The sequence below is a fragment of the Coturnix japonica genome, chromosome 3, assembly GCF_054131305.1.
Source record: "Coturnix japonica strain WE chromosome 3, WE-NBRP24, whole genome shotgun sequence".
Classification (NCBI taxonomy): domain Eukaryota; kingdom Metazoa; phylum Chordata; class Aves; order Galliformes; family Phasianidae; genus Coturnix; species Coturnix japonica.
In genome coordinates this window covers 49,263,593-49,282,591 of record NC_140665.1, presented here as the reverse complement: position 1 = coordinate 49,282,591, position 18,999 = coordinate 49,263,593, and the positions used below count along the sequence as shown (strand labels likewise).

The 18,999-nt window shown below is 41.4% G+C and overlaps 1 protein-coding gene across 25 annotated transcripts in view; it reads right to left on the bottom strand.

Annotated features, from left to right (window-relative positions):
* The window catches only part of ARID1B (AT-rich interaction domain 1B), a 309,844-nt gene that overhangs the window by 118,177 nt on the left and 172,668 nt on the right, over positions 1–18,999 (bottom strand). Inside the window, exon 1 of one of the 25 annotated variants that reach the window (XM_085541559.1) lies at positions 18,051–18,733. The exons of 23 other annotated variants lie outside the window; for them this stretch is intronic. The gene's annotated coding sequence lies outside the window, so the exon portion shown is untranslated. Of the gene's footprint in view, positions 1–18,050; positions 18,734–18,999 lie in introns of those variants that run through there. One more of the 25 variants, XM_085541560.1, reaches the window with a different exon arrangement.

The following is an 18,999-nucleotide window of genomic DNA, read 5'->3' as shown; positions in this document are numbered from 1 at the left end:
ACCCATCCATACTTGTGGTAGGTACCTCGCAATAGTTCTATCTGATAGAGCAAATTCCAGCTACAAAATGCTATTTTTCCAACAATCATCACCATCAGCTGTGCATTTTTGTCAGCGATGAACAAGAGCCTGCATGCTACACTCAAAAATCTTCATGTCCATCTGGAACATGACTTGTCTTTAACGTTACCTGCAGCCACCACTGAAATGTATCCCCTACTGCCTCACTGTGCTCACATCCACTGTTTGGTCTCCATCAGTGTTCAGCAAGTGTCAATGAATGCTATGTTTTACTGCAAGGTGAAATTCTGTTCCACACCTTTACTTCATATGCATTTTCATGTCCGATGCCATTTGCCAGACTACCCTTCTGCTGCCATCTGTCACAACAGACAACAAACTGTGATGAGATATTGGTGGGAAGACTCAGCCTCTACTACCATATCACCAACACCTGTCTCTGACATCATGGGCCAACATAATAATGCAAGAGGCACTACTTTCAGAGCAGCCTACACATGTAACAGTGACACATCTTTTAATTGGCAGAGCTGGGTACTGAAAAATTTGTCATTTGCAGCTTTGCTGCTGTACCATGATTCTTGTTTTATTGTGTAAGTTAAAAGTTACTGTTCAGTCAGTATGAAAATCCTTTATAGCGCATGCTAACTTCACAGTTATAACATGCTGCAAGTCCTCTGATGCTTTGAACACAGCATAATGCAGCAAGTGAAAATAATGCTTCTCACCAAATTTGGGGTGGCAAGGAAAATTAGAAGCCCTGCCCAGTTATATCTCCACACAGTGATGGGGAAGCACACAAACCTCTCACTACACACAGACAGGGTCACCTCAGGGGCTGCAGGCACAACTGACAGGGGAGCAGGATGGGGCCCCACAGCTACCCAGGCTGCTACAGCCAACGTGAAAGACCGCAAACCCACAAAAAGGGCAAAAGGATTCAGCCTCCCCCACCCCCAAAGCGTTATTTACTGTGTTAGAAGCTGCCAGATCCTGAGCAGGCCCTGCTTTCAGACAGCTCTGCTGCGGCGCTCCCAATGGCCGGGCACTGTGCCTCAGGCAACGCTTTCTGGATGAAAAAGGCCCTGCTTACATTACACATGCTATTACAAACCAAGTCGTGTAGAATAAACTTTCTCTTATAACATCTTTAAAAATGGCTAATAAGGGATTTTAAAAAGTTAGATTTTTCTATATAACACTCCATAAAACAATAACATTAGAACGTTTTACTACTTCTTTCTTCAAAGATACACAGCTTTCCTGAGAGCTGCATCCATTCAACTAATGGAAAGGAGCCAAGGCGCAACCAGAAGCGCTCGCGTTTCGAAATCCGAGTGGTCATTTTACAAAAATTATATTAAGCAGCACATAGCAATATAAATCGCTCCATAAAAGCGGCACACTGCCTTATAAACTGCTCTTTTAAAATCAACTTAACAAAAAAAAGAAAATTAAGTTAACAATAGGCTGCACAGCTGTAAAGTAAGTTGCCAATCCCTGACTAAGATGATCAAAAGCAGCCATAAAGGAATTTTGGTGAACTGTAGAAAGTAGAAGACGAGGTGATGATTGCACCTGGAGGAGGGGAGGGGAGACCAGGCCCCGCAGTCTCTGCCTCAGCAGCAGAGCAATGAGTCCATCTAACATTGGCACCCATCTCCATGGGCACAATGCTCCACTTTATGAAGTATCACATGCCTTATATTTCTTAGAACATCACTACTGAAACACAATGGGTTAATTATGGGGTTACATTTTCCATGAATATACTTTTTAAGATTCCCCCCCCCCCCCCCCCCAGTACTGGAAGCCTCACTGCTTCTACAGAGCCTCCATCCATCTCCATGGAACTTAGGAAGTCATTCTTTTGACTGCATTTTGGATGATGATGACGAAGTGTCTGCTAACAAGATGCACACACAAGGCTGCAAATTTGAAGCCCTTCTCAAAACCCTGTATTGCACCACATGCATTCGTAGAATGGAATACAAATGTTTTTCTAAATCATGAGCCTGCATCCCGGCCTTCTACATGGAAAGAATGCCACAAACAAAATAATTGCTACAGTTCCCTGTTTTTCACAAGGTAATTTTTTTTTAGAGGAAGATTCAGTTCCTAATGACCTTCCCACCCAAAGGGTAAGAGCTTTATCACTCGTGAGTTATTTGTATACTCTTGCTAATTGTATTGCTGCACTCCTCCGCTCATTATGAATATTCATTTTATCTCACTCCTCTGTGTGCACTTATTAACTGCATAGCACATATACCCAAGAGATTTTACATGTGCACATACATATATGTGTGCGCAATGTTATTTGTTTATGTAAATCCGAATCAGACCTGTGTGCACAAAACACAGTATTCAGCAGTGCTATGGCAGCCCTCAGAAATAAGGAACTGCAGGAGAAACTGAAATGGTTCCAAATTACCAAAAATCACCTCAGATAAAAACAGCTCTTTAACAACATTTTTTGGTTGTTTTTTCTTTTCTTTTTTTTCCTCTTTTTTTTTTTTTTTTTTTGCAAGGATATGAACTCTTAGAGATTTCTAATCATTACTACTAATATTATTTACTGAACACTAACTGTGCTTTGTCTTATATATTTAAATGAAGGAAGCAAGCTGGGTGGAAGATCTCGTCGTGTTGTGTTTCCTTCTATCAGCTGCTACAGTTTTAAAGCACATTTTCCTTTATTTCACTTTTCCACAAGCCATAAAAAACCTCATTTCTAATTCATCCGTTCGTTCAGCTTAACCTCTCTTCTCAGCAATTAAAGCACTCTGCGCATCCCTCATCTATCACACAGCCAGCTAAATAATGCATTGCGTCCTCCGCTCATCTTTTATCATCCCAAATGACAGGTATTAGCATATCTCCCCAGTCAATTACAGTGCAGCGGAATAATCACAGCATAATTGGGCGAAAGCCACTCTAATCACCAACCCTGCAAACTCGCAGAATAAAAACTGAGTGGCAGTTCAGACAGGCCTTGCTCTTGTCCATGACTCCAGCCAACAAGCTTGGCAGGTCTCCATTTCCCTCTGCCTTTTAAAACTTATTTTTCAGGGCTAAACTTCGCAGCACATACACACACAACTCATGTGGTTTCCCTTAAAGGAGGGCCACGCAGGTTGATAAAAATTACCAAAACGCTGTCTGCTAACAAATGCAAGCTTGTAACACAGAGCGCCTATTTTCTGCCCTTCAGATCATCCAGGCGGGCTCTGCTTTACAGACTAGCTTTGACAGATGGGTTTGTTGCTTGAGGTGAAAACTTTTACATTTCATGTTAGAGCAAGCAGCATTTCTTTTCCTTTAAGTATAAAGGTTTTAGTAGATCTAACACGGCTAGGCACTGCTTTAGATGGCACTGCTTACTGCAGACAGTAGCCTCCTGTTTTCCTGTGCTAGCAAGATGCCCACAAAGCATCATTTTTATTTGTTGCCTGTTTAAAACACCTAGCTTAGAACATAAAACAAATGCTTCATTTGTTAAACAAATAAACATGAGTAAATTAACATCAAATTGCTGTGTGCTCAGTATGAGCCAATGGGTGCGTCAACACTCATAGCCATGGCAGTGGGGTGGCACTGCCCAAACCCCATGTGTGCTCTTTGGCATTGCTCTCTGCCAGCCCCACGCGGCCCAGGGTCCCCTGGGTGGAAGGAAGCTTCAAGCACATAAAGAACTCAGGGAAATCAGGGCATGCATTCAGAAGAGTTTTTGATAATACTTCCTCGGGACAGCTGAAATTTTCAAATGTGTTGCAAAGGTGGGGAAAGCTGCCTGGAATCCAATGGCCAGAATCTCTTCTTTGAAATTCTAGGTGAGATTTATTAAATGCATGCTGTTGGCATCAGTGGTAGCACATTTTGATTGTGCATATTTAGATGATTTACCTGTCATTTACCAAATGCAGAATGAAATGCTGCTGGAAAAAAAAGGGCAAGGAGACTTAAAGCTGTGCAGTGCAGTGTGTTCCTGCTGCCTGCACAAGATTAAGTGTAACCACCAGTTCTACTACTATAAGGTTAAGTGCATCTAAACAAGGAAAAGACTTTCTAGAAGCAAGGTTTAGGCAAGTCATGTACCTGTTTCATGGAACCACAGAATGGTTTGAGATGGAAGGGACCTTAATCATACAGTTCCAACCCACTGCTGGTGGGCAGGGTTGCCACCTACTGCATCAGGCTGCCCAGGGTTGTTTCAGTCAAAAGGGAAGGAGTTGCTTCCACCTATAGTTCAGCTAGAGCACAATGCTGTAATATGAATATAGCCTTCACTGCTTCATTTTCTACCCCTAGTTATGGGGGGAAAAGAGGTTAAAAATAACATTCAGAACTCCCCCTTACCTTGTTGCAACTTCTTTGTAACCTACAGAACTGCAGCAAATACACTTGATCAGTGGTGACAGCCCCGTTGCTGCTTCCCAAAATAGAGCTGAATAAGACAAGGACTTTTTTTTCTTTTTTTAAAGAACATCTCATCTTGTGCAATGTCTCATCATACAGCTCTGCGTGCCAGCACTGCCATGCGGGGAAGCCAGGCAAACAGTTTGGTACTGAACTACTGCTGCAACACCAGGGAGCGAAGAACAAAAGCTTGTGTATTTTTAGGACAAAGACCCTCCTTACCACACATGCATCTTCCATAAAGCCCAACCTATAGAGCAACACCTTGCCATACACAGCCTGCTGCAGCTACAGTGCACAGCAAGAGTGGGGGAGGAGGGGGGGGGGGGGCGAAGAGGCTTGCAGCTGTCTGACATTATGGAAATGCTGGTGGAGGATTCTCTGATTCCTCCCCCTCGATGGAGATGAGTGTCCATGAAGATGAGGCAATTACTCAGCTTTCAGATCTGCTTCTTTCTTTTGTGCCACCGAGGAGCCTCCCAGGGCCGATGCCTGTCTCTTCTGCTAAGTGCTGAAGAGCAAAAGGCATACAAGCTGTACCGTTCCAACTCCTATCATCTCAAGTTCTTCTTATTCTCATTTTTGCTTAAAAATAAGCATAGGGTTGCTATACAAACACAATTCTCACTGTTTTTTTTTTTTGAAGTCCCAGCGTTACTCTGTTACATCTCCAAGTCTGCTTACTTTTATACAAATAGGGAGATGATTCTTTCAGGCTCCAACTTATTACCCCTTATGTCAGGCACTATGCTACTCTCAACAGATTCACTGAAAATGATGAGACCTGGGGAGAAGCCAATCAATGAAAAATTTAAAAAAAAAAAAAAAAAAGGAAAAAACAAAGCCATTAAAAATTGGCTTTGAACTGACAGAAAACTTAAAATACATATATATATTTTCCCCTCTCTGTGATTGCTGATTTCACTTCTCTTCTGTATGAAACCCAGTGAACTAGTTAATAATGTGTTATGTCAAAAAAACCAACCCACCTGAGTTAGATGCTGTTACAGGAACCTTGATAAAGGCCCACAGACATTGCTTTTTATTTCTACGGTGTATTTACTGCTCATAAAATGTGTTCAATTGCTACTGAGAAGAGGTCTCTTCATTTCTCTCATGTAAGAAAAGCAGAGCATCACCCAACAAGCTTTGCCAACACTGCCCTTCACATCCCTCTGTGCAAAGAAAGGCACCTTCTCTGTTCCTGTTTTTCCTTTCATCTTCCTGATAACCTGAAGATCAACATTCAGTTTTATGAAATTAACAACTTCGCTGCGAAGAAACCCACTAAGAGACCAAATACAGTTTTGCAGAAGCATGTCAGAAGAATCACTAAATAGACGTATGTGGGGAAAAAAAAGTGTGGGATTTGGTAGCTCATGACAGGAAGTTTTCTTATGAGCCAATGAGGTATTTTGAGGTGCAAGCAGCCCCGTTCCTGTGCCTCACAAAAGTTAGGACAGATCCAGCTGGGACAGTTTTGGGCAGTTCTACTTATCTACCTCATCACTTTGCTGCTTTTACAGAAAAATCACTAGAAGAGAATGAAAATGTGCCCCTGATGTGCTCGAACCCAAAACAAATCCATGTTTCAAGCTCTGATTTGTGATTCTCTGGACTACTGCAGCATATCTCCATCTGTCATAAGTTTGGCAGCTTTCCGCCGTCAGTAGCTAAGGGTGGTAACACCCTGCACTTGTGCCATAACATTTGTCAAAACACCTCCCGGTAGGCACCTGATCTAAAAAACACACAGAGCCTCCAAACCACAGAACTCACACTCACCAACACTGCGTTACACTGACTGATGTTGGCTCACTGTAAGAAGTGCACAAAAGGAGGCTCATTACATCATCACCATGTTACCCTAAGCTCCGCGTGTCACCTACTTAATGCCATCATCGTATGTCATATTTCTGATAAAGGGTTAAATCACCTCATGACAACTTCCCAAGCCATGAGCAAATAAATAATAAATATAAATAATAGATAATAATAAGAAGAATCTGAAATAATAAAGGCTCTGGAAATAGTAGCTTCTAAGGCAAGAACTTCAGACAGACAGCAAGCATGCTATGGAAATCCTTCCAACAACAGCTGGAATGAAAAACTCCTTAAAAATAAGTTTCCAAATCTCTATTATTTGGACAACCAACAACTGAACTTTGGAAGCCATGTTTCCTTTCATCCAAGACCATGATTCTGAAAGCAACAAATAGATCAAGTTCCACCTCTATTTCCTAGGGACGCAGCATTTTAATGCCTTCAAGATGCATGCAAATTTCTATCCAGCAAGGGAATTTCTGTGTTGAGGTTTAGAAAGTGCAAATGTGACATGTTGCAGCTGCCTTGCACATTATGAGATACATTCTCGTACTTTTGGACAATGCCTGTCTGCCAGACTATAAAAACAGAGAGACATAAGCTATGCAGTACTGTAGTCAGAGAAGCAAGCTTGGGTGGGGGTGGGGGAAAGGAGGAGTGGAGAGTGTATCACCCATCTCAGCTCCGCAGCAATGCCAGGGAATCCTGTATGAGTCTTTGCTTCTCAGAACACTGTTGTGGTAATAAGCACCACTATGGTGTTTGAGTGCTAAAGACTGGTCTGCAGAGAAAGCAAGAAAAATGAATCCAGGAGCTGATGGGAAGATGTACTCTTTGAAGTGTTCATTAGAGAATTATAACCTATGATTCACACTAGAACTTAAAGACTAGTAAAGCATATGGATTTGCAAAGGTGTTTAATAACACAGCAATTCTCTCCCAGGCACAAACTCTTCATGTCCTCACTATGGATGGTTGTAGAGAAACACAAAAGAAACACGCTGCCTGCTTCACAACTGCACTGGCTTATGTATAACAAGTGAGACAGCAGTATCTCTTTATCACTGAACTTTTATGATCGTTGTAGCGCTATAATTTATTTGAAAGTCAGGTTTGCATTTGTTTCATAGACTTGAGAAATGTTAAAATACTGACGTTTTTATTAAAATACTTTTCTTCCTTTTATTCTAACAGATTTTACAACCGTAATGCTTATTTATCTTTTTCAAGAATACTCTAATAGTGTAATAATTATGACCTATGTTCAATTGACTTGACAACTAATGAGCCTTCTGTAACCCAAGTAAAATTCCCATAAGCTTTGATAAATTGCATAGATGTAACGTCGTTGCAACACTCAGCCATTGCTTTCCCGGAGTGAAACAGAACCAGCGAGGCAAAGCTGGGAGTATAAATTCCTCTGCTAAGATTTTGTTTTCCCACTGTGAATTAAGCTAACGTTTCTGCTCCTCCTTACTCTGGGAGGAGAGGGGCAGAGCAGGCAAAACACGCAGTTCTGTTCCAGCCCCCAAATCCTCAAATATGAGAAGGTTGGAAACAACAGGATCCTTCTGCTATTTAGAAGGACTTTTGAGCTAGCTGTATTCTACCATTACCAGAAAAGATGCCTCATTTTTTCCATAGCTCTTTCAGCACAACCACACCTACGACATGGGGATACCAATGCCTCAAAATTAACAGCAATTTCCATCCAAGACAAAATCAAGTTGTTTTGAGGTCCTACTGAAGGATGAAACACTACACACTTTAGTTACAGCTCAGAAGATTTTAAGAAAAAACTTAGATGGTTTCCAAAACAGGATTAGAGCTCCCCTTATCACAAGAATTGCTCTAAATACATGCCAAGCAATCAATCCCACACATAGACCTTCTCATCCCCTTTCTACACGCGCATGAACGAAATGGGAAAGCAGACACAGGGTTATTTCATTATCAAGGAAATGATATAATTTTTGGCTATCTAGAGCTTTCAAAATTCATATTATTTAATAAATTGTATAATCTTAAAGAAATTTTAGCAAAATTACTATTGTTTTCTTCTATAACGACATTAACTGAAATAGGAAGATCAATAAGGTAACTGCATTTGGGGAACTGTCACAACAAATGCTTTCTCTGGATGAAACTGTTAAGAACTGCTCACTAACTCTTCTCTGAAAGACATCCCAAAGCCCTGATGATGTTATTTTGGATGATAATATTTTGGAATTAGATGCCTGCTCATCATATGGGTTACCTTATAATTCCCTCACAGGCTGGTTCCACGTGTAATCAAACATTTTTGAGTTAGCGAAGATGATATACAGCTATGGAATAAAAATAATAACACAGGCCCCTTTTAAAACCTCCTTTTAAAATATCGCTTGCTTTCTGATTTGCAAGATGATATTCATTTAAGAACATAAACCATTTGTAAGCCCTTTAGCAGTACTTCCTTGATGGGAATGTTCTAGAGATATTTATAATAATTATTATAAAGTAAAGCATTTTGAAACCCAGAAATACTACGTGCTGATTTTGAATATACTCCAAACACCAAACTCACATTCAAACTGCATTTAAAAGAAGCCACCTTTCAGTTGTTGCACAATGCCTTGAAACTGAGAGCCTTTCTTCCCTACACCTCTATAGTAGGTGCCAGCTTTGAGATCAAGACACACACCAAAACACTGCATGGCCTTTCTGAAACTCTCGGGGCTGGCACCCAAAATGCTCCTCCTAAATTGACTGCGCTACTTGTTTAAGCTCAGCAATGACACATAAGCAACAAGCAGCTCTGCAGGCAATCTACAGCGACAATCTCATGAGCTTCTTTATTTTCACTTTAGAATTTAATACTGCTGCCATCCACCATACCGGTGCGTACAAAATGAACTCAAAGTATACAAAAAAATCTTAGATTGGGTTACTTTAGGTTGCAAATATACAGCTCTACAAATACTCAGAAAGAACTTATACACCTAAGCCTTTTCTAAGACTTTCCCAATGGAAGCATGAAAATTTTGGATATACATATAACAAAGTCAGAAAACTGACAGAAACCAACTCAGCTTTTCCAAGTTCTACAGTATACAGTGGAGAGCTCTAACAGACAACATTGATTTAAAACTGTTTTCCTCGTTATTTGGAGGTGCCTCTTCCTTTTTTTATATACACTTTTTGACAATAAAACGAGAAGGGGGCAAGAACAATTACAGAAACAAGGCAACCTGCTCTTAAATTGATTAGCCCAGATGTCAAAACAGTCACGTTCACTTTCACTAAATGTCTTTCCAGCAAAGCAAATCCACTCTCTCTTTTAGTCCAAGTGTCATATACAAGTGTACATATGCAAATATGTACTCTTCAATCCACTGACTGGTGTTTGATCAATTTACATAGGCAAGTGGCTCACTCAGACTCTCTGTGATTGAGGTTGCATGTCCCAGAATGTACAAAGCTTGTTGGCATTTGAAAAATTAAATTTGGGAAAACATATTATTTCACAGCTCTTTCCTTTACATCAGTAAAATACTGATGCATAAGAAATACTACACCTAGATAAGGGCGTAAATCAAAGATCAAGACGACAGACTTGTATCAAACATCAGCCAGCCCTTCTCTGTACCTCACACCTCCTTACCAAAACCTGCAGAAGAAATGAGCCTTAAGGGAAACAAGCCCTGAGTGAGACTGACCAAGCCTGCTGAGGTATGCAAGGAGACTGCACTCATTTGATCACACGTATTTCAGTGTAGCAAAAGCCATCTTTCACTTCTAAATTAGAACACACTGGACTCAAATAGCTTTGCAGAGTAAAACTGGAAGTGAAAGACTAAAATAAGAAGAGACATTTTTAACCAGGAGAAAGATCTGGAAGTCTGTGCAGATTGCAGAAGCTTTTTTTGTTACCTTAAATATGAGCCAGTAGAAAAAAACAGAATGCTAATTTTTCTTTTCTTGTAAGCACAGCAATCACCTGGGCCTCACCAAAGGTCTGTTTCAAATTTGGCCTGCTGTGGCCCCAAGTCTAGAAAGACTTCTGGATCCCCATAACTTTTGGCATTTGAAAAATCCCTCTGACTGAGAGCTGCTGGTTTTTTGGCTAAGTATGAGCACACAGCTTTGAGGCTGTTTGAAGAAGAAAATGAAGGCCCAAAGCACTGACATGAGCTAGATATGCTAGCCACTCATCAGATAAAAACCACGGAAGCCTACAAAGAGGAAAAAATGGTCAGCTAAGGATGTAAGAAACCAACAGGTCAGAAATCCTCCTAAAAAATAAAATAATAATAATCAGAAGTGCAAGCTCTGCAAAGTAGTAACAAAAGCATCTGACTGGCTCAACAATGCGAGACAAATCCCTGCCTCCTCACAATGGCTGAATGCTGCCCACACAGAGCACTGAGTACCTTGGGGCTGGGCAGGGCCTGGGGGGTGTCCCACAGGCCTCAACTCTGCCCTGTGCTCAGTAAAGAAATGATGAGCAATAGCTACAGCAGGAAAAAATGAGAAAAGGCACCAGATGACAGCATGTAATATTGTTCTTAATTACTTGCAATTATATCACAAGGTAATCTGATATTCCAGGGATCCCTGCAAAAAGAACACACTGCAGACTTGTGAAATGCTTCTCTCCTGGACTGAAGATGTGGTTCTGCCTGGCAGCCTGCAGGAAACCTGTGGTTCTCAGGAGAAGAGAGAAAGCTTTGGCCTCAGCTACTGTGGCTTAGACAGGAGGGAGACTGAGTTTTTGTTAAAAAAGAAACCTCTCTTGCTGGGGGCCCCACATCTGCGTAGGCCCCCATCAGAACAGGGCAGCAAGCTGAAGACCCTGAGAAACTCCCTGTGTACCTTATGGGAGGGTCCAGTATGGCATGAACCAGCCAGAGAAAACAAGATGAGATCAGCAATTATCCCTGCTTTCAGTCCATTCAAAAATCCTGCCAAAAAAAGGAAACTATAAGGTTAAATATAAACGCACAGGTTAAAATTATACACAGATATGTGTACGGAAATACACAGCTCTGCATATATACATTCATGTATTTGTGTAAAAATACAGTTCCGAGTGTTTTAATAGAAATGAGCACAAATTGATTTAAATTAACCTCTGAGCATACTGGCGAGCCAGCACAGTAATTAACTGTGCTATTTATTAATTATTATAAGCAAACCAACTGTCCCTTCTCTTTATCTCTCCAATAAAAACAATTCATCCCTAATCCACACCAGCTGCAGAAACTTTTATGAAATGTTACATAAGGTAATAAAATAGCTCCAGCTTTAGGTCCGTGGTATCCGGTTCTGGCCCTCAATCATTCGTGTCAGATTATAATCTCCAGGAAAGAGGTCTGCGTTACTCAAACAATGCAGTGCCTCACTGGCACACGCAAGCACACCACCAGATTTATTTATTTATTTTCCAATTACACAGCAATAGACTCTGACTACCACAGATCAGTCACGGAACGAGATAAATCTGCATGAAGGAGAAAGACCAAACGAACTGCGGGGCGGGGTAGGGGGATGCAGTTTGTGGTATCAGGAAAATGAAAGCAGAAGCAAAAAAGGAAGAAGGACAACAGGAATCTACCTTTGTTGAACAGGTTTCTAGTAATATCTGCTGGCTGTTTCTTTTTACCGGTCCTACTAGTTAATCTACCACAATCAAAAACCGGAGTGGGCACAAAACAGAAAATATCTAATAGTTTAGATCAATGTGGGATATATGACACAAAATGGATTTCCACGTGCTAAATTCAGCAATGATTACTGCCATCCAATTGCTTGTACAGCATACTCTGACTATTAAGGAGGCAGGCACGGGGAATATGGAGCAAAATGAAGGCAGAAATGCGTTGATTCGGATTACTGCTTAGCAAATTTGCTTTTGCTTTGCTAGGATGTTACTTACATCTTCCTTTGTGCTTCATAGCACAATATACGTTTTGAAGGCGGCTGGTCATAGCAAACTCTTTATTTTGTTTTTGTTTTAAAACGGCGGTAATTTGCACACCCTGACACCTGCTGATTTCATGCCCTGCCTTTTCCTGTCAAAGCCCATTCTCTGCTTTCCACGCAAGGAAATCTCATTTATCAAAATTCTGTTAGCGTAAGGGGAAGGGCTACGCTGAGCTGAGCCGTGGCCTTCATTAAACATGCAGAACATAAACTGCTGACACTAAGCATAGTCAACTTGCAGCGTGGCAGAGGAGGGGAAAAGGGAAAAAAAAAAAAAAAAAGAAAAAAGAGCAATGGTGCGATGGGGACATGGGAATAAAAGCCACAGTTTTGCGAAGCATTTAAGTCAGACTGAAGTCAGTGAGATTTAATCACAGACCTGAAGTTAAGCGTGTGCTTAACTTTGCCAAACAGAAATAGATCACTAAATAATGAATGGATCGTTCTATTTCTATTTCAGGGAACATGGACACTTTGTTCTCCAGATCATTCCCCAAGGGAGCGAAACAGTCGAGGGGGAAAAAGGTAACAAAAAGGAGAAAACAGTCCCCTCTTCAGCTAGAAATACCAGTCTGCATAAAGGAACTATATGCTCTGTTTAATATAATGAGATTAAAATGGCTGGTATCCATCATTCAGGTTCCACTGGAGAGAAGAAAAACAGTCATCATTACGTTCACTAATTTCAACAGGGTAGGAAAAAAAGGTTCTTCTGGACAAGAATGAAGAACACTTTGTAAATTTGGAAGAAGAAAGCACGTAAACAGAAATGCAGCAGAAATCAATATTAGGGCTGAGGGGGAACAATGTGGCTTTTGAAATTTCCAATTCAGTTACTGTTCTTGATTTTTTTTTCCCCTCCTTTAATTCTCCAGGATAGCTGTGTAATGCTGCCTACAATAGAAACTTGAATTTAATAGGCACGAAGCAGAAGGTGTGTAGCATTTTCCTCTGATCACAAGGAACAAGCACTTAGCTGTAAGAGAGATCCACAATGAGTCACTGCAGGGAGGAATCAAATGCATCACAGGTACACGCAAGCCTTTTTTATTATTATTGTTCCAACTGAAAACACGTTATAACTTACAGAGCTAGAAAAAAAAATATATCTCCGTTTTAAACCTTCTAATCTTACAAAAATACGTACTATCCCAATCATCTCTGCTTGCATTCATGCAGTTCCAGTGCAGGCTGAGGAAGACGAATGCAAAGGGGAGTGGGGAGGGAAGGTCAGCCTTTTCTCTATAACCTTTATTTGCTATTTATCAATAAGCTAAGGTAATCATTTGCAGTTGAAGCTGTCTAAATACCAAAGGAATGACTTCCCATCAAGTTTCAAACAGCAGCTAAAAGCTATTTTAATATTCATTATCTAAAAAAAAAATAATCATATTAACATTTTCTGATACTTTGACATCTCTTCAATAGTTTCCAAAGTTAATACGAAATTAAAAGTACTGCAGAACTAATTCTGATTCTGCTTTCCTTTCACATACTGAACATCACTGTATTCCAGAAAGAAAGAATTTCAGCACTTAGCTGTAATCAACCAGCACCTAACATGGTACTTGTTTTTCTTGCATCTTTCAGGATTCTGCGTACACATAGTCTAGATAGAAGAGAGCAGAAAGTACACACGCTCGTGGCAATGGGACACACACATTAATCATTCCCTGGAAATAATTTCTGTAGATTATTTTTTAAACACACATGGCATACACTTAACAGAAATCAATAGCAGCTTTCATAGTAAAAAGCCCTAACAATGCTTTTTCCCTGACATCACACGTAAACCAGAATAGAAAGGCCCAGTTCTTAAACCTTCCCTTTGTATTTGTAACCCTTGCTGTATTTTCAGCTAATTTTTTTTTTTTTTTTTTAACATTTTCTCTGGTCAACAAGACACTGCAGCCTTCCAGACAGAGCTGCACACCACATGGCACCATTCAGCTGTATATCTAGGTCAGCTTGCATTTTTAATGTGCTCCATTAGCTTTCCCTTGCTCACTGTATCAAGTTTAAACTACAACTTCTCGCTTTCAAACCTTTGTATAACTAAGCCTGGTAGCACCCAGGATCCAAAGAATATCATCAATATCTGTCACATTTGTTCCACCATGGAAACCAATTCTAATGCTATTTAATTCCCTTAATTTCATGCCATTTCCAAGCCTGGAATCCCTGTATTTCTCCTTCAAGATCCTCTTCCATAATGCAGCTGGTAAAACACACACACACACATATATATAATAGAATTGCTTAAAACAAAACAAACGCAGGCTTTAGCTCACATAACTCCTTCCTCAGCACTATTTGGGGCAGCTTAACAACTCTGACCTTGGCAGCATTCTGCACAAACCAGAGCTAAAAACTAGGAGTTAATAACCATATTATAATAACCACTCACAGCTATACTACTGTAAAGCTTCTGCACGCAATCATATGTGTTATAATGATATTAAGTCACTTAGATGCTACAAAAGCCAGTTCCACACGATTCACTTCACTGCTTTCCTTCATAAACAGCAGCTACACATTCCTCAAAATCTCTTTATTAATTTTTAAATTAGTATGTATTCTGCGTTGTTCTCACAAGCACTTTGAGGGCGTGTATCCCTCCACCAGAGCACAACCCTTGCACAAGGATTAGAGCTGTAAAACTGCCTCAGATATAGGTTACATTTACGAGGTAATCAGTACATCTGTTCTGACACAAGGAATAGCGCTGCAAGAACGTATCACAGAAGGCTCGGGAAGATTCAAATAGATCTTGAAAAAGAGAGAAGGTGGGGGGGAGGGGAAGGGAATCAGCTGGTGGAATGAAAACAGTCACGTTACACTGACGCTGAGCTGTGGTGCTTGTTTTGCTCCAGATTAAAACATTAAGGCAAGTTTTACAGCAGAGATTATAAATCTGTCTGCTTTCCATTCCAGGTAATACCAGGGACTCTGTAATAGAATCACAACACCACTGCACTAGAAATATATCACAGTTGTGTGCGCATCATATTAAGCGATTAAAAGCACTGGGATAGTACAGAAATTATGCCAAAACCACATGTAATTTTCATCTTCCTCCTAAAATATGATACAGAATAATTAACTGCTCACAGAGAAAAATCGAAGAAATGACCTTGAAAAACAAAATTTTCCGGTGTCATTCTAATCCAACACAATTATCCATCAAAATCCCCAATTCAATAGAAAACTCATCTCATACGAAGAATTCCCTTAAAAAAAAAAAAAAAAAAAAAGGAAAAGAACTGAATAATTGAGGATTTCAAGTTACAAGATAACCCTTTTGCAATAGATGTGTGCATCCAGTAAATCCCCAGCTTCTAGGCTACTGGCCTTGTTTTTTTTCCCCTTGAAACCCACTTTTTCTCACAAAGCACGGTCTGAAGCCATGCATGGTACACACCTCACCCTGCCTCAGAAAAAAAAAGGGAACTAAGGCCCCTTCTGCCCAACAACTTTCTCGTTTTCCCCTTCAATTTCCATTCTTCAAACCAGCATTAGTTCTAACAAGCTGACCACGCGGTGTTTAAGCAGCCACGCTGCAAAAAGCTCAGTGTTGTTCTACGTGTGCATTCCTGGCTTGTGTTGTTAGAAAGAAGTAATATCCAAAAAAGCAAAGGAATAAACAGGAGGGAAATTTGAAAAGCTGCGGTTCCTTTGTTGTCGTTGTTTTGAGGCGCAGTGTGAATGGGCTCCTGCTTCCTGCGCTAGGTGGGGCTCTGGCCCCAGGCGGTGGTTCTGGTCGCACCAGTTGCACAGCCAGGTACAACTTGCAGCAGAAAAAGAAAGCAGGTCTAACCTGCTCTCCCAATCAAGAAAGAACAGCAAACTATTTGCAAGCCTTCGGTCCTGCCCTCTTCCCACCCCCAAACAAAGAGACCACCTGCCTAAACACTTAAAATGTGCAGGTATTTACAAGCAGCCGCTGCGTTCCAGTTGTCAGATGAGTTCTCAGCAAATCTGATATGCCCTCCAAGTTCAAAACAACTGTATAAATCAAACGGGCCACACAGAACTGTAAAGGACCCACAGCACTGCAGAACAGCATCCTGGTTACACTTTAACAGCCTGAAGTTCAGCTGGAGACAACCATTAACAGAAGGCTGAGCCTGATACTGGCTAACCTACACAGAAATGCAGGGCTGCAAGGCCTCGGCACCATCGCCAATTACAAGAATAGGGCAACAAAAGAAAGACTGAGAAAATAATTCTGTGTGTGTGTGTGTGGTAATTCATACTGCATCGTAGCAATTGGTGTGAAATGGAGAGTTCCATCAGATCCTCAAGCTGATGTGTGCTGCCATCACAAAACCAGTATTATTATTTGGTAGAGTCTCCTTCTCTGGAGATATTCAAGACCCACCTGGACGCCTACCTGAGCAACATGGTGTAGGGAGCCTGCTTTGGCAGGGGGGTTGGACTCGATGATCTCTAGAGGTCCCTTCCAACCCCTACAATTCTGTGATTAAAGGCTGCACTTGCTGATCCCATCTGACTGGGAACTGTGAGCCTGCAAGTTTCAAGGGCTGAGAGGCAGATGTGACATTCCCCCCTCTGCTCACACCAGCCCTCCACAATGCTCAACAACTCTGGAAACAACTGCTCCCCAGGCCCAGTCCCCAAGCCTAACCCTGAGGCCTGCAGTATTTATTTGTCTAGCACCACAAGCTGCTTCACACTGAAAAGTGCATTAAACATGTATTTACCAGCACTTTGGGTCACTGGAGGGAAGTCCAGCAGTACAAGTAGGAAGGAGCTGGGAGGGCACTGTGACCAGCAGGTGCTTGGGGAGTAGGTTTTGATGGGGCACCACACTCCTGGTCTGATGTCATCCTACAGGTGGTCAGATACACTACTCAGCAGCCCTCAGGACAGAGCCAGAGTACAACTAGAGCTCCAAGTTCCTCTCCGCCCATCTAATCTGCTGGTATTGCCTCTTAATTTCTATAAAACTAATCAGAAAATTAGATTTGCTGAAACTGAAATTACCCAATGTAAAGAACTATTGGTTACGTAGGTGAAATTCTTCTAAAACATTATCACAGCTGTTCAGTTCTGTGTTTGCTTGTCCTGAATACCAAGCAGTGATCTGAATAGGCCCAGGCAAAACATGCTAAAGTCGCTGCTACTCACTAGTGCAAAAATGCTCCAACACATCTGTGCGGCGTCCCTAAGCCCTGCTGAGAACCCTAAAAGAGCACATCAAAAGAATGCCTTCCTCGCTGCTCTTAGCAAACAGCCAGCACAGAAGGCACTCAGAAGACTTCAGCAATCCTAAAACACAGCTTTAAAAACGACTCAAAGAAAGAAGGCTGGAAAATCCTTTTAGACGTCTCTGAACACCTCAGATAAAACAACTCCACAAAGAAAACAGCAACAACAGAGCCGGTGAAACATGTAATCCTAATTCTGCTCTGAGCAGTGAAACAGAAGTTACTGGAGGCTAATATGAATATCTATTCTTTTTAAGCTGCAGCAAATCCAAGAACTTATTTATAACCCTCCAGATTCCTAAGTCAACAGTGCACGGATCTAAATTAGGGCTCATTTCTCTATACATTCCTACATACTAAAGACACACATACGCATTCCAAGTGTCAACATATCAAGACAGAGCTAATTCAGACACTTGAAAACATCCTCTTCCTGAACAGGATTAACTTCAGAACAATTTTACTTGACTTTGAAGATGCAACTGTTGTAAGCAACCACCAGATGGCAGAAGCAGAGGCTATGAGAGCCTCCAACAAAAGAAAGCCGTTTTAAAAAGGCATACATTAAAAGAAAACAATTTTTATGCTTACTTTTCTTCTTGCGTGGCTTCTCTCCTCCTGCTTTCCAAGAAGTATTATTTTGTGCCAATCAACCTAATAAACATCTCCAAAAAATACAATTAACAAACACAACAGCCTCCTGAGAAGATGTTTTCTCAAATGGCATCTCTACTCCATCTCGCAGCTCAAGGCTTCCGTATTATGGATACCGTCAGAACAGTTTCCTTCTGGATTTGCACAGTCATAACTCAGACTCAGCCACCAAATGTATTCTCTTTGGTGTCCTACACTTCAAATCAGGGAGCAGACACACAGCTACACCGTGCAGCTGTGTTTTCTCTCAGGATCTGAACTTCTAGTACCTGGAGTGTGAAAGCAAGCAGGCTGCAGAAATGCACTGTAATGCACTGAGTACTGGAATAAAGCAGCAGTTGCAAGGTGAACTAAAGCAAAACAAAACCTTAGTAAGCTTGAGTAAAAGCAGCAGGGGTGGGAGGAAAAAGAGATTTTAGTCCCGAGCACCATCGATTCTTAAAACCCTATATCCTGTGTCAGAGAAAGAGCATTAAAAAAAAAAGACGCAACCCAGCGGCAGACATTTACAAAGTCTTAGGCATAGACTCCGTCAATAAGTTGCAGAATGATTAAGTTACGGCGATGAGGTCACCACTTCACGCTGTGCCACAAAACAACACCGCGGCCGCTTCCACCAACACCACCGGAAGCTCCACTGGGCTGACAGAGCCGCACCAGAAACGCCACCCCCAAGGCACTTCTTTACCAGAGCTGCAACGCTCTGATTCCCCCACCGAAGAGTAATCCTTCCTGCTGTACTTCTCCTCCCCAAGGAAACACAAGGTCACCCAGCAGCGAGCACATTCCTCGGGGCTGAGCATCGGTCCCTCAGCACCAGCAACACGGCCCCCAGGTGCGGCTGTTCTCAATACCAAGCACTGCGCTGTGGGAACGTGCTTTGGTG